Source organism: Triturus cristatus, chromosome 8 (genome assembly GCF_964204655.1).
Source record: "Triturus cristatus chromosome 8, aTriCri1.1, whole genome shotgun sequence".
NCBI classification, from domain to species: domain Eukaryota; kingdom Metazoa; phylum Chordata; class Amphibia; order Caudata; family Salamandridae; genus Triturus; species Triturus cristatus.
Window position 1 is genome coordinate 505,876,311 of NC_140591.1, and position 13,059 is coordinate 505,889,369.

The following is a 13,059-nucleotide window of genomic DNA, read 5'->3' on the forward strand; positions in this document are numbered from 1 at the left end:
TAGGCGTACCGGACCGTAGAGCATACTACTAGGCATGCCAAATGCAATGGCTGTCTTATTGGACAGTGGGCCGCAACCTGCAGGAGATTGGATATACCATGCAAAATATTGGCCAGGGAACCCTACACACATTATTACTACCACAGTATAAAATCCCCTCGAATGTGCCGCCTCTGCTGCATAAAGCATTGCTGTACTGGAGGAAAGAGCTGCAATATACATCCCGTTGCCCTCCCATGCAGTCAACATTCCACTACTGGGGATCACAAAACCAAACGGAAGGCTTACGAGGGGCAGGATTAGGACATGGTCAGTCGAGGGGGTGAACACGGTGGTAGCGTTATTCAAAAGCGCGATTTTAATGAAGCATGAGAACTTTGTAAGGGAAACCAGGGAACCAAATCATTTGTACATGTTACACGCAGAGATATTGCAATATGTAAAAAAAACACTGGCTTCCCCCAGAGGGAGGAACCACAAATGCACAAATTAGTTAAATCCTTATATTACATGGGACAGGGACGCCATCTCATCAAATGGCTATATGTGGGGGTCCGGGCACATGCTGCAGTGCCCCTCGATGTCCTACGAGCTAAATGGGTGGAGGATGTGGAGCGGAAGATATCGGACAGAGAATAGGCTGATATACTGGAACACCCCCAAAAAGTTACCCGGAACGCAATGTTCAAATATATACAATGTATGGTCTTACATAGGGCCTACCTTACGCCGCGCCACCTACAGAGGATGTTCCCACATATGCAACATCATTGCCCTAGATGCCAGTCGGTGGAAGCAGATTTACCACACATGCTATGGGCATGCCCGCGCCGGAGAGGGTTTTGGGGGGAGTTCCAATGCCAAATAGAGGCAGCCACACACCTCAATGTTGCAGATTCTGTGTTGGAGTGCCTGTTAGGCCTCCGTAAACGTCCAGCCTCGCAGAAGGTCCAGCTCTGATTCCTTGACCTATCACTCATCATAGCCAAAAGATCCATAACCATGACATGTAAGTCACCAAAACCTCCTGCGACCTACACCTGGCACAGTGAAAAGCTACGCTGGGGTGGGCTGAAAGTGCTGCTATATGCCAGGAGGAGGACCGTGGGCTGCGGAATAATCAGATATCCCTGGAATGGGATATACTGTTAGAAGCCTTTAAAGGCATAGACCCTGACCGCACACCTAGCACCCCGAACACGCAATAAACAGTTCTGACATATGAGGGCGCAAGATTATACTGTACACTTGATTGGGCTAAGGGACACGATCAATACAGTACAAAGTACCATGCAAATTGTATTTGGACATAAACTTTACCTTGATATTGAGAACATTGCTAGAACACAGTTGGGAGGGGGGCGGTGTATCGGGCAGTTTGTATTATTTAACGTTTGCCTACATTTTAGATATCTGAGTAATTAAGGAAAAGTCTTATGTACATGTACGACATTAGTTACTTGCAATGACCCAGTAACTAACCGCAGACCATTGTCGTTTGAAGCTGTATTACACCAAACTGGACAGAAAGTAATGTAAAGGCTTTATGTTATCGCTAAATGTGTCGGATATAAATGAAAACCAATAAAGTATGTTTTTTAAAAAAAACAGTAACACTATTTCTTGCAACAGATGTCGGGCCCACTAAAGTTTCTATGACAGCAACATTTTCCTCCACCAATATCGAGTGACTCAGAAACTGCTGATGGCCATGATCCAACTAAATCAGGGCTAGGTAAGCAGATATATGTGTAGCAGAGTCTGTGAGTCACGTTTCATACAGGCGCTCATAATATGTCACAAAAGTAGGCCTGGGCAGTGAACTTTGCTCCGTTCGCGGAGTTTGCGGGGTTTTCTGCACTCTGCGGAGCTCGCGGAGTGCAGAAAACTCCGCTTCGCAATGCGCTGCAGAGTTTTTTTCCTCGCTCGCGATCACAAAAGGTAAGTTCGCGATTGCGAACGGTAAGTTCGTGAGCGCGAGCCCCTGCTCGGGTAGAATTTGTACCCGAGCGCCAGGAATACCAGCACAAACTGCAGTTCGCACTGCACTCCACCACTCATGGAACTTCGCTGAGTTTTTTTGTAGCTTCGCAGAGTTCTGCATAGCAAACTACACCTAGGGCTACACAAAAGTCATAATGTTATCATTGTTCGTTTACCAGTGGTGAGCTTGTCTGGGATGTAATAGTGTATATGCTCCCTGTTGTCTATCGCAATGTAAGAGCCAAGAGCAGGTCTTTTCATGCCACTATCCCTCACAATATTGATGAGCTAGTGCTGTGGTTCTCAAATAGGGGTGGGCGGAATTTGCGAAATTCACTTTTGCAAATTATCGCGAAAATGTTAAAAATCTCCACAAACACGCGGAAATATCGCGAAGATGCGGAAGTTTTTTTCCCGCCCGTTCGCGGTATGTTCTGCGTGGTCGCGGCTCGCCAACTTACCCATGCGGTTGGTCGCGGGCGCGGGCATCTTGTTTTCACTTGTCTCGTGGTGCATGATCGCGAGAAGAAAGACGTGATCGCGCAACGAATGATGTTACTGCGGGCGCGAACTGTAGCGATACAGCGCAAATGGCTACCAACAATCCAACATCTCGTGGAGAACGCGACCGGATCGGGAAAACTTGTCGGCGAACGCGGGGATTCAGGTAAGGCGATCGCACGCACGCAAGAATGTATTATTTTACAGCGTGAGCAAGCAAAAAATTTCCGGTAAAATGCGGATTGCGGAAATTTTGACATTTTCGCGCTCTCCGCGGAACGCGATAATTTGTCACGTTATTGCAATTTCCGCGAGCGGAACAGATTTTTAGCCCAGGCCTATTCTCAAAGTATGACCTGTGGGCCACTGGCAGCCTGGCACACCTTCCTTTGCGGCCCTCATATCTTCTTCTGGGACCACCCCCTCCCCCGGTAAGCTGAGAGTGCAGCAGAGAAAGCTTCTTAGTGCAGTTTTTTGTTGTTGCTTTTGTTAGCCACGCAACATTGTTTGGTGATTCCGTGTTTGCTATCTGTAATCAGTGTAGCTTGTTGTATGAGAAGGGCTTGCCTAGTCATAGAGCAAGCTGAAATGACTGTAGAATCAAAGTCCAAAAACAATAAAACAATGTTGTTAGGTTATGTTTTTGTGCTATTTTACTAATGGGCTTTGTTTCTATAACCAGTCTAGCTTGTAGTTCTTGAAGGCTTATAGCTGTATAGTGTATACAAATGTATGGGAACTGTGATTGATATTATGACAAGGCAGAGTCAGACAGTGTAGGAAGGGGCAACTCAGGTTGCCATAAAGGGCAAAATATTTTGTAACTAAAATGTGGTCTTTAATCAACATGTAATTTTGTTTAAAATGTAATTCAGACACCATAACTGAACAAACATTTACAAAGCCAAAAAGTCTCATTTATGACACCAATTGGCGTTGGCAATGATTTTTAACCATGGTGTACAGCATGGGTACTCACAAACTTTCTCTCGGGTGTCAAATTTACAGTGTGGTTTGTGGCCGAGGGCCGCACCAGTGGGGGCGGGGTCAGAGGGGGAGGGGCGGGGCTAAAGCAAAAAGAAATTTGTGACCATGAGGTTGAACACAGGTCCCTGCAGCAGACACCTTCGTCCACTGAGCCACCAGACCCGGCATACACACATCTCTCTCTCGCTCTCCCTCTCCCCCTCCCTCCCCCTTCCTCCCCTCTCCCTCCCCCTCTCCCTCCCTCTCTCCCACCTCCCTCTCCGTCGCTCCCCCTCTCTCCCTGTCTCTCTCCCCCTGTCTCTCTCCCCCTGTCTCTCTCCCCCCATCGCCCTACCTCTGTCTCCCTCCTCCCTCTGTCTCCCTCCTCCCTCTCTGTCTCCCCCTCTGTCTCCCCCTTTGTTGCCCTCCCTCTGTCGTCCTCCCTCTGTCGCCCTCCCTCTGTCTCCCTCCCTGTCTCTCTCCCTCCCTCTCTCCCTCCCTCTCTCCCTCTCTCCCTCTGTCTCCCTCCATCTCCCTGTCTCCGTCTCCCTCCCTGTCTCCGTCCCTGTCTCCATCTCCCTCCCTCCATCTCCCTCCCTCTGTCTCCATCCCTCTGTCTCCCTCCCTCCGTCTGTCTCCCTCCCTCTCACTCGGTCTCTCTCCCTCTGTCTCCCTCCCTCTCACTCTGTCTCTCTCGCACTCTGTCTCCCTCCCTCCGGCTCCCTCCCTCCGTCTGTCTCCCTGTCTCTCTTCCTGTCTCCCTCCCTGTCTCCCTCCCTGTCTCTCTCCCTGTCTCTCCCCTCCCTCTCTATCTCCCTCCCTCTCTGTCTCCCTCCCTCTCCATCTCCCTCCCTCTCCGTCTCCCTCCCTCTGTCTCTCTCCCTCTGTCTCTCTTCCTCTGTGTCCCTCCCTCTGTCTCCCTCCCCCTCCCTCCCCCTGTCTCCCTCCCCCTCCCTCCCCCTCCCTCCCTTCCTCCTTCTCTCTCCCTCCATCTCTCTCCCTCCGTCTCTCTCCCTGTCTCTCTCCCTCTGTCTCTCTCCCTCCGTCTCTCTCCCTGTCTCTCTCCCTGTCTCTCTCCGTGTCTCTCTCTCTCTCTCTCTCTCTGTCGCCCTCCCTCTGTCACACTCCCTCTGTCTCCCTCCCTCTGTCTCCCTCCCTCTGTCTCTCTCCCTCTGTTTCCCTCCCTCTGTCTCCCTCCCTGTCTCCATCTCCCTCCCTCCGTCTCCCTCCCTCCGTTTCCCTCCCTCCATCTCCCTCCCTCTTTTTCTCTCCCTGTCTCTCTCCCTGTCTCTCTCCCTGTCTCCCTCCCTGTCTCCCTCCCTCCCTCTTCGTCTCCCTCCCTCTGTCTCGCTCCCTCTGTCTGTCTCGCTCCCTCCACCTCCCTCCCCCTCCCTTCGTCTCCCTCCCTCCGTCTCCCTCCCTTCGTCTCCCTCCCTCCGTCTCCCTCCCTCTGTCTCTCTCCCTGTCTATCTCCCTCTGTCTCTCTCCCTCTGTCTCCCTCCCTCTCCCTCCCTGTCTCCGGCTCCCTCCCTCCGTCTCCCTCCCTCCGTCTCCCTCCCTCCGTCTCCTTCCCTCCATCTCCTTCCCTCTGTCTCCCTCCGTCTCCCTCCCTCGGTCTCCCTCCCTGTCTCCCTCCCTGTCTCTCTCCCTCCCTCTCCATCTCCCTCCCTCTGTCTACCTCACTCTGTCTCTCTCTCCCTCTGTCTCTCTCTCCCTCTGTCTCCCTCCCTGTCTCCCTCCCTGTCTCCCCTCCCTGTCTCCCTCCCTGTCTCCCTCCTTGTCTCTCTCCCTCCCTCTCCGTCTCCCTCCCTACGTCTCCCTCCCTCTGTCTCCCTCCCTCTGTTTCCCTCCCTGTCTCCCTCCCTGTCTCCCTCCCTGTCTCTCTCCGTTTCCCTCCCTTTGTCTCTCTCCCTCTGTCTCTCTCCCTCTGTCTCTCTTCATCTGTCTCCCTCCCTGTCTCCCTCCCCCTCCCTCTGTCTCCCTCCCTCTGTCACCCTCCATCTCCCTCCCTGTCTCCCTCCCTCTCCCTCCCTCTCCCTCCCTCTCCCTCCCTCTGTCTCCCTCCGTCTCCCTCCGTCTCCCTCCACCTCTCTCCGTCTCTCTCCGTCTCCCTCCCTCCCTCCCTCCGTCTCCCTCCCTCCCTCTGTCTCCCTCCGTCTCCCTCCCTCTGTCTCTCTTTCTCTGTCTCCCTCCCTCTATCTCTCCGTCTCTCTCCCTGTCTCTCTCCCTCCCTCTGTCTCCCTCCTTCTCCCTCTGTCTCTCTCCCTCTATCTCTCTCCCTCTGTCTCTCTCCCTCTGTCTCTCTCCCTCTGTCTCTCCCTCCCTCTCCCTCTCCCTGTTGCCCTCCGTCTCCCTCTCTGCCTCCCTCTCTGCCTCCCTCTCTCTCTCCCTCCCTCTGCCTCCCTCCCTCTGTCTCCCCCAGACTGCGCCTCTCTGTCTCCCTCTCTCTGTCACCCTCTGTCAACCTCTGTCTCCCTCCCTCTCCCTCTGTCTCCCTCTCCCTCCCTCCGTCACCCTCTGTCATCTCAGCCCCGAGAGTGTGTGTGTGTCAGCCCTCAGCCCGGGCTGAGACAGCTTCCCAGCACGCACACACAGCCGCACCCGAGTACTTCAAAGGTCTTTAAAAGACCATTTACATGTTAATAAAGCTTTGTTGTATTGCACCTCTTAGGCCCCTGCATCTCCACTTTGACAATCACTGGTATCCCCCGGCCCCCACAGAGCAGAGTCTCAGAGTCCGGGCTGCTGCAACCGGCAGTGTTTGCTAACACTATTTAATTTTTTTTTTTTTAAACACAGGTAGGATGTCTCCAAGGTCCGTGGGCCGCCAAGGAAGGCTTGCCGGGCCGCTGGCGTCCCGCAAGCCGTACTATGAGTAACACTGTACAGCAATGCAACTGCTACGCAGCATGGCTGAAAATGATCTAAAAAGAAAATAAGGTACAGTGACATGGCTGTTAAGTCATTTCTTAGGCACACGCTAACATCGAAGTTTGTGCCTGCAAAATGAGGTGGGCATTGTTTTTTTTATTAACAATTCCTAGCTAGATTAGTAAATGAAAGTTGTGCGAAAAATTCACATTTTGAAATAGCACTAATTTGCTTTTTTTGATAGAGTTCTAATGCTTACTTTAAAAAACATAAAGGAGGGCCTGAGTTGGGGAGTGTCACAACATTGATGCAGCCCTCGGGCATAACCCAAACTGTATTTTTGGCCCCAGAAAATGTTTGTGAGTGCCCATAAGCTAGTGCATATTTGCCTAAAAAATTTACCTCCCGGTCCGCTAGGTCTCTGAACTCTTAAAGCAACTGATGTTGCTCTTTCATTGTTTGGCTGTCACAACTCCATTAACCCCTGGGGGGGGTTTGGGGGCAGCGTGGTGGTGCGGTGCTCGTGACGGAACCGCTCCGTCACGAGCCACGGTTGAGCTGTGCTCATGACGGAGTGGTTCCGTCACGTCTCCGCCCACTGCGCTAATCGCACGCACAGGCGGGGAATTAGCGCCGCGTGGGCGGAGCGGCCGCCAACGGCCGTAGCATGACGGAACCACTCCGTCATGAGCACAGCGCAACCGTGGCTCATGACGGAGTGGTTCCGTCATGAGGGGGGAAGGGGTTAATAAAAGTCTTAAGGGCCATAATGCAGCATATTTCCCAACTATGGGGCATGTTATCAAGCACGGCGTTAACATTATCGCCGCTTTAGCAGCAGAAAACTAACGCTAAAGCGGCGATAATGGGCTTGATAATATGCACTAGAGAATTCCAATAGAAGCCCATGTTCACACTAGAACATGGGCTTCAATTGGAATTCCATGGAGCATATTATCAAGCCCATTATCGCCGCTTTAGTGGTAGTTTTCTGCCGCTAAAGCAGCGATAATTTTAACGCCCTTTCTTGATAATTTGCCCCTGAGTCTTTGTTGAGCTGGAAGTATTCCATTGTGGCTGTGTGTAGCTCGTCCCAAAAGACCTGGTCTAAGCGAGAGTCTGCGGGGAAACGCCATTGTGGTCTGTATGAGCGAGAGACTGGATGCTACAGCTTCAAGTTAACTAGAGAATGATCTGAAAGAGTGCGGGGTAGATGGGCAACTTCGCAGCCTATGTCCCTTGGTCAGATGTAGATAGCCAGTAGTCCAATCGAGAGGGGCACTTGGGCAGATAGGATGGGTGTGAATGTCACCGGAGGTCACAAAGCCCAAAGAGATATAAAACATCTTACAGGGCTCGCAAGCATTTCATGAGAACAGTGGGTCATGCTCCCGTGCTATCAAGGTCTGGATTTAAAACCCGATTAAAGTCCCCTCCCTATAGTATTGAGTCGACCTTTACTCTGAGTGTCGTAATATGGCAAGGATATCTAGAAAGAAATGGGAAAAGTCGATATTTGGTGCATATATGTTTCTGAGGGCCATCTTTACAGTTTCAAGAGATCCAATCCGGACCAGAAATTGTCCCTCCATATCTGCATTAAAGTGATATAGTCAGAAATCAATGTGTGGGCGGGGCAGAATATGACACCTGATGAGTATGTGCTATAGGAAGAGCAGAACTGTTGGAGCCCTGTTTTTGAGCAGGGTCTTGATCAGGTTTGGGGAAGATGCGTTTCTTCTAGGAGTGCAATGTTGACAGAGTGACAATCTAAATAGGCGAGCACCTGATATGCTTTGTGATGATCAATCAGACCCCAAATATTCCAAGATATCAAGTAAAGTTCTTCCTATGGAGTGCCGTCCCTGTGTATACTGACAGTGGAGTGTGCCGTGAACTCAAAGTGTAGAGGTAGAGTGGTGTAGCTTACAATCAGATCACATAGAAAGTACCAAATATGTACAGAAATCCCAACCCATCCACCATTAGCTTTTCAATATCAGTCATGGCGACTACAAACACAACATCTGTAAATTGCAAATGAAACATCTTTAATCCCTACAACGCGGATAGAGAGAGTATGCATAAGCAACAAAACATGAAACAGTTGATTCTCATCTACCACATAATAATTACAGAATGACCTCAGTAGTCTTTCGCTGTCCAAGAACCCACCCTTCCAAACAATGCACCAGTACTGCTCAGTCCTCTCCTCCAGTGTCATTGGGGTCAAAGCCTGTCTCTCAAATGAAGTACCAAGCTACATGATAGTGATCTGAGATGTTCACAAACTGTTTCCCTCCAGCATCCTCAGCTATCACTCGAGGGTGTAACTTCTCTTTTGGTGATCCTCATGGGTTAAACATGTTGCTCTCTTATATAAGTATGCCTGGCTCTTTTTTTGTATAATTGACAAATTGGTAGAGCAGTTCCACAAAAGCATGGCAGTGTAAATTGTCCTGACGGAATTGGCCCATCATAGTGGGTGGACTACGGGGAGGAATAAAAGTTTATTTTTTATTTTTTTAAACAATCACATGGTACAGTAGGAATCAATACTCATTTTGAACACCCAGTGTGTCAGGTATTGATAACACTAGACACTGTAGTTATCAGTCAGTATATGAATGAAGCACTTTTCCAATGCAGTATAGCACAGTAGTAAAGAGGGTGACCTCTCTGAACTGGAATGCCGGGAAACAAGTCAGGAAAAAATGTCATGGTCTAGCAGCCTGAGAGAGGCATCATATATACACAGCCCTTCTACAGGAAACTCACTTCTCTCTACACACAGAATTTAACTTTACAGGTAGATTGGCCTCCCATTTTATCACCTCATCCTATTCATCCTACACTTGTGGAGTTTCCATTTTGGTTAGAAAGGGTATTGCTCTACATGTATTGTGTACCTATGCAGATGTTCAGTGATGGTATATAATATTGCAGGGCAGATTAGGCCTAAACAGTATCACAACAGTGAATTGTTATAGCGCAAACAAAGATGATCCAGCGTTCTATGATAGTCTGTGGGGCAAGGTGCTCTCGACTAAGCCAATGCTTTGGGCAGGGGTTCTATGTAGTTTTCAGGATCATGTAGCTAGATCATTATTGATGACAGGGGTAATGTTGGAGTGGCTAGCCATATCTGAGCCATAATGCATGGGCATAAACGAATGGATATTTGGAGATTTCAATTTTCCCTGTAGTAGTGAGGACACATTTTACTCTGCAGTCCAGAATTTGTTGTCTAGTTTGGATTTTTGGTCACACAGGACTTTGGGCTATGGGTGAGGAGACCCATCTAGCTCGTACATTATAGTTAAACTTGAAATCAGTAGACAGTATTGGTACAGTGTGGGAAGTCTTTAAGGTGACTTTGAGGGGCTGGTGCATCTCTAAGCATGCCGCGGTCTTGAGGTCCATACAGGCCCAGCTATTTTTGAATGGGAAATCAAGGTCCTGTAGAAAACCTTGGCCTCTAGTGGCTGCTCCTATGTACAATCACCAAGTAGAGATTAGCTTCCCGAGTTTTTGGAAGTGGCTGATTGAGAGCATCGAATCAAATAATTGATACATCAGGAGTGTGCCTTCAAGACATGCCCCAGATTCTACAGAAGTTCATATCATACTTTACTAATCTCTATTTACCATGGGCGCACAGCTGCATATGTTAATAGCCATTGAGTTAGTGAAGCACATCACCTTTTCCTCACTCAACCTTTCACTCTAGAGGAGATGAAAGACGTGACCAGTGTGCTCCTAACCTTTCCAGCACTGGGCTTGGATGGGTTTCCATCCAAATTGTATGTGCACTGCACAAAAGTACTGTCTCCTCATTTAATGGTGCTACTTGAAGAGGCTCTTACAAAGCGGGATCTCTCCCCATCCCTAAAGTAAAGCAGTGCTTATAACATTATGGAAACCAGGCAAACTGACACAGAGATGTGAGTCATACCATCCAATGTCATTGATCAACTGTGATGCACAATTACTCATAAAATTGATTGCTAATCACTTGTCTCTATTGCGACTAGAATGATTGTGAACAGATCGGTCTGATTTTACGCCTGGCAAAGTTCATAATTTCCCCACTCTTTTTCCTTACTACAGGATCTGAATTAAGACCTTCACATGGTTGCAATGTTTCTGGAGGCCTCCAAGGCATTCCCTTCCCTGGATTGGAATACCTGTTTATTGTTTCACTTGAGATGGGCCTCCCCAGATTATTTCTAAGTGAAGTAAAACGTATTTTTACTTCATGAGAGGCTAGAGTGCGCATACATAGAGTCATGTTGCCACCCATTACTATCTCAAGGGGTACAAGGCAGGGCTGCTCTCTATCCCCTGTCTTATTTTCACTTGAGTTGGATCCTCTGGCAGCGAAACTTCGCCAACACTGCTCTGGCCATACTTTACAATCTACCAGTCGTAATATCCTTATATACCAATATGCAGAAGATATAACTCTTTACATGAGGAATCCCAGGGAATGTTTGAATAACATTTTGAGGGAATACATCGAATTCTGGGCCTTGTATGAGGTTAATATTCATTGGAATAAACCCCAAAGATTCCCTCTTACTGAAGGCGCAGCGCGGTTCACTCCAGATTTTTCCTTGGATTGGTGCACAGGTCTCTAAAATATTTGAGCATCTAAATAAACTGGAACATGGATGCCGTTCTTAAAGATAACTATGAGGTGGCTGTCAAAAGGTCTACAAACAGATTACTCAGTGGATATCCCTACCGTTGTCACTAGCTGTGTTGATAGGTCTCATGAAGACGGTGATCCTTCCTAAGTTGCTTTACTTGATTGTAAACATACCTCTGCCACTCACTGGCTCCTTTTTTCACCTACTTCTCACGCAGTTGATTAGATTAGCCTGGGCTGGTAAACAGACCTGAATATAATGGGAAATTCTTACCCTGCCATTACATAGCAGGGGTTCTAAGGCCCCTGTCCAGAAGCTTTAGTATCTAGGCACCCAGGCACATTTTGCCAATTATTGGTACGACCCAAAATCCTATGAGTCTCCATCGCCCAGTCAAAATAGATTTATCAGTTCAGGCGCTATTTCAGTCCTTGATCGGGCTCCTAATCCACGATATACACTAAATGTGGCCACCACGAGCTTTACATCTAGGGCCTGGTGTAGCTTGCATGAGAGGGTGAGATTGGACATTATATACTCTCCTAACGTACCCCTCTAACATCTCCCATTATTGTTTGTAACCCAGGAACCAAAAGAAATCTTGCAGCTACCCAGCCATGGCTATTGGCAATGGGGCAACTTGTATAATAAATAGCACTTTCCGAATTTGAGGGTGAAATTCCCTGCTCACCTCTGGACATATTTCTATATTATCAGCAATCCTACTCTTTCTTTTTTAACACACCCCATTTCACACCGTAGCATGGCTCTTGTTGGGACAACCTCCACTAAACAGTTAATCTCTAAAGTCTTTTAATCTGCGCAGAAGAAAACACCTGCTCTGTCTCTAACAGCTAAAATTACATTTGAGCAGGAAATCGGCTTGGAAATTAAGAAGGGGATCTGAAAATAGTGCTTACTATACCCCCATCTCTTTGCGAAGAATCATCCTTCATGGGTACTCCAACTGCCTCAGGTGTGGGCATTTGGAGATACATTTTCCAAATTTGGCCTGGTCATGTGTGCATTTACAGGTATGCTGACAGGAAATTCTGTCCGCTAGACCCAGTTGTTAGGCTGTGAGGTAAACCTGACCTGAGAGTTGCCATATTGGGGTGGTGGGGGAAATCCCCATGTCACATAGAAAATCCCTTGCATTGCTCTGCCACTATTACTAGCCAAGAGATTGGTTGTCTGTTGCTAAAGATGTCAAGTCATTCAGACAATGACATTGAAAAGAACACCTAATGAGACATCAGTCTGAAATGAGCATCTTGTTATCTACATTTTAATGCCAGCTAACTCTAATAACATGGACAATATAGTCTGAATGGACGCATGTTTACCATATTTGTGTATGCATAATGCATTTAAGACTAGCATATTGATGCACACAGGTTATGTCAGAAATTCCTCAAAAATTCCCCATTTCAGATAAGATGAGTGATCACAGCATAAAAGGCTTATCAAGTGGCCATTGGAATAGAGAGGGCCTTTGCTCAGGTTAGTACATAAGATACAGCTGATGTTTGTTTTTCCTTCAAGCAACACTCTCTCAGGGTTACTGATAATTACAACGTTCATCCTGTGAACAGGTATATATTGCGCTGAGTCCACCCAAGACCCTCGAAATGCAAGTTAAGCTACTCCATGCTCTCATTTTATAGAGCATAGGTGCAAGCTTTAGTGTGTTAGGTTGCCAGATGATATTTCCACTATGGTGGAAATGTTCATATTATTTCTGTTGTTAGTAGAATGCTTTAGTGCTGTATTCACATTGTTTGCGGTTATTTCACAAGTGCTAAACAACAGGATGAGACTGTTGAAATAAATACTCTTTTCTGTTAGAGCATAACTTGTGTGTGATATTATAAAGAACCAAAAATTGGCATATGTGACTGGCATCTTTAAATTCAGGATCGCTATAAGATTACACAAATATTACATGGGGCAGGATCCCATGAGGTTGCCCCAATAGCTGCGAGGCAGAAGACACTATTGGAACAGTTATTTGCTAAAGAATTCACACATAAAGGCATTACTTGGCTCCATCGATGTTTATTAGACCGACATTCACCTCATAAGC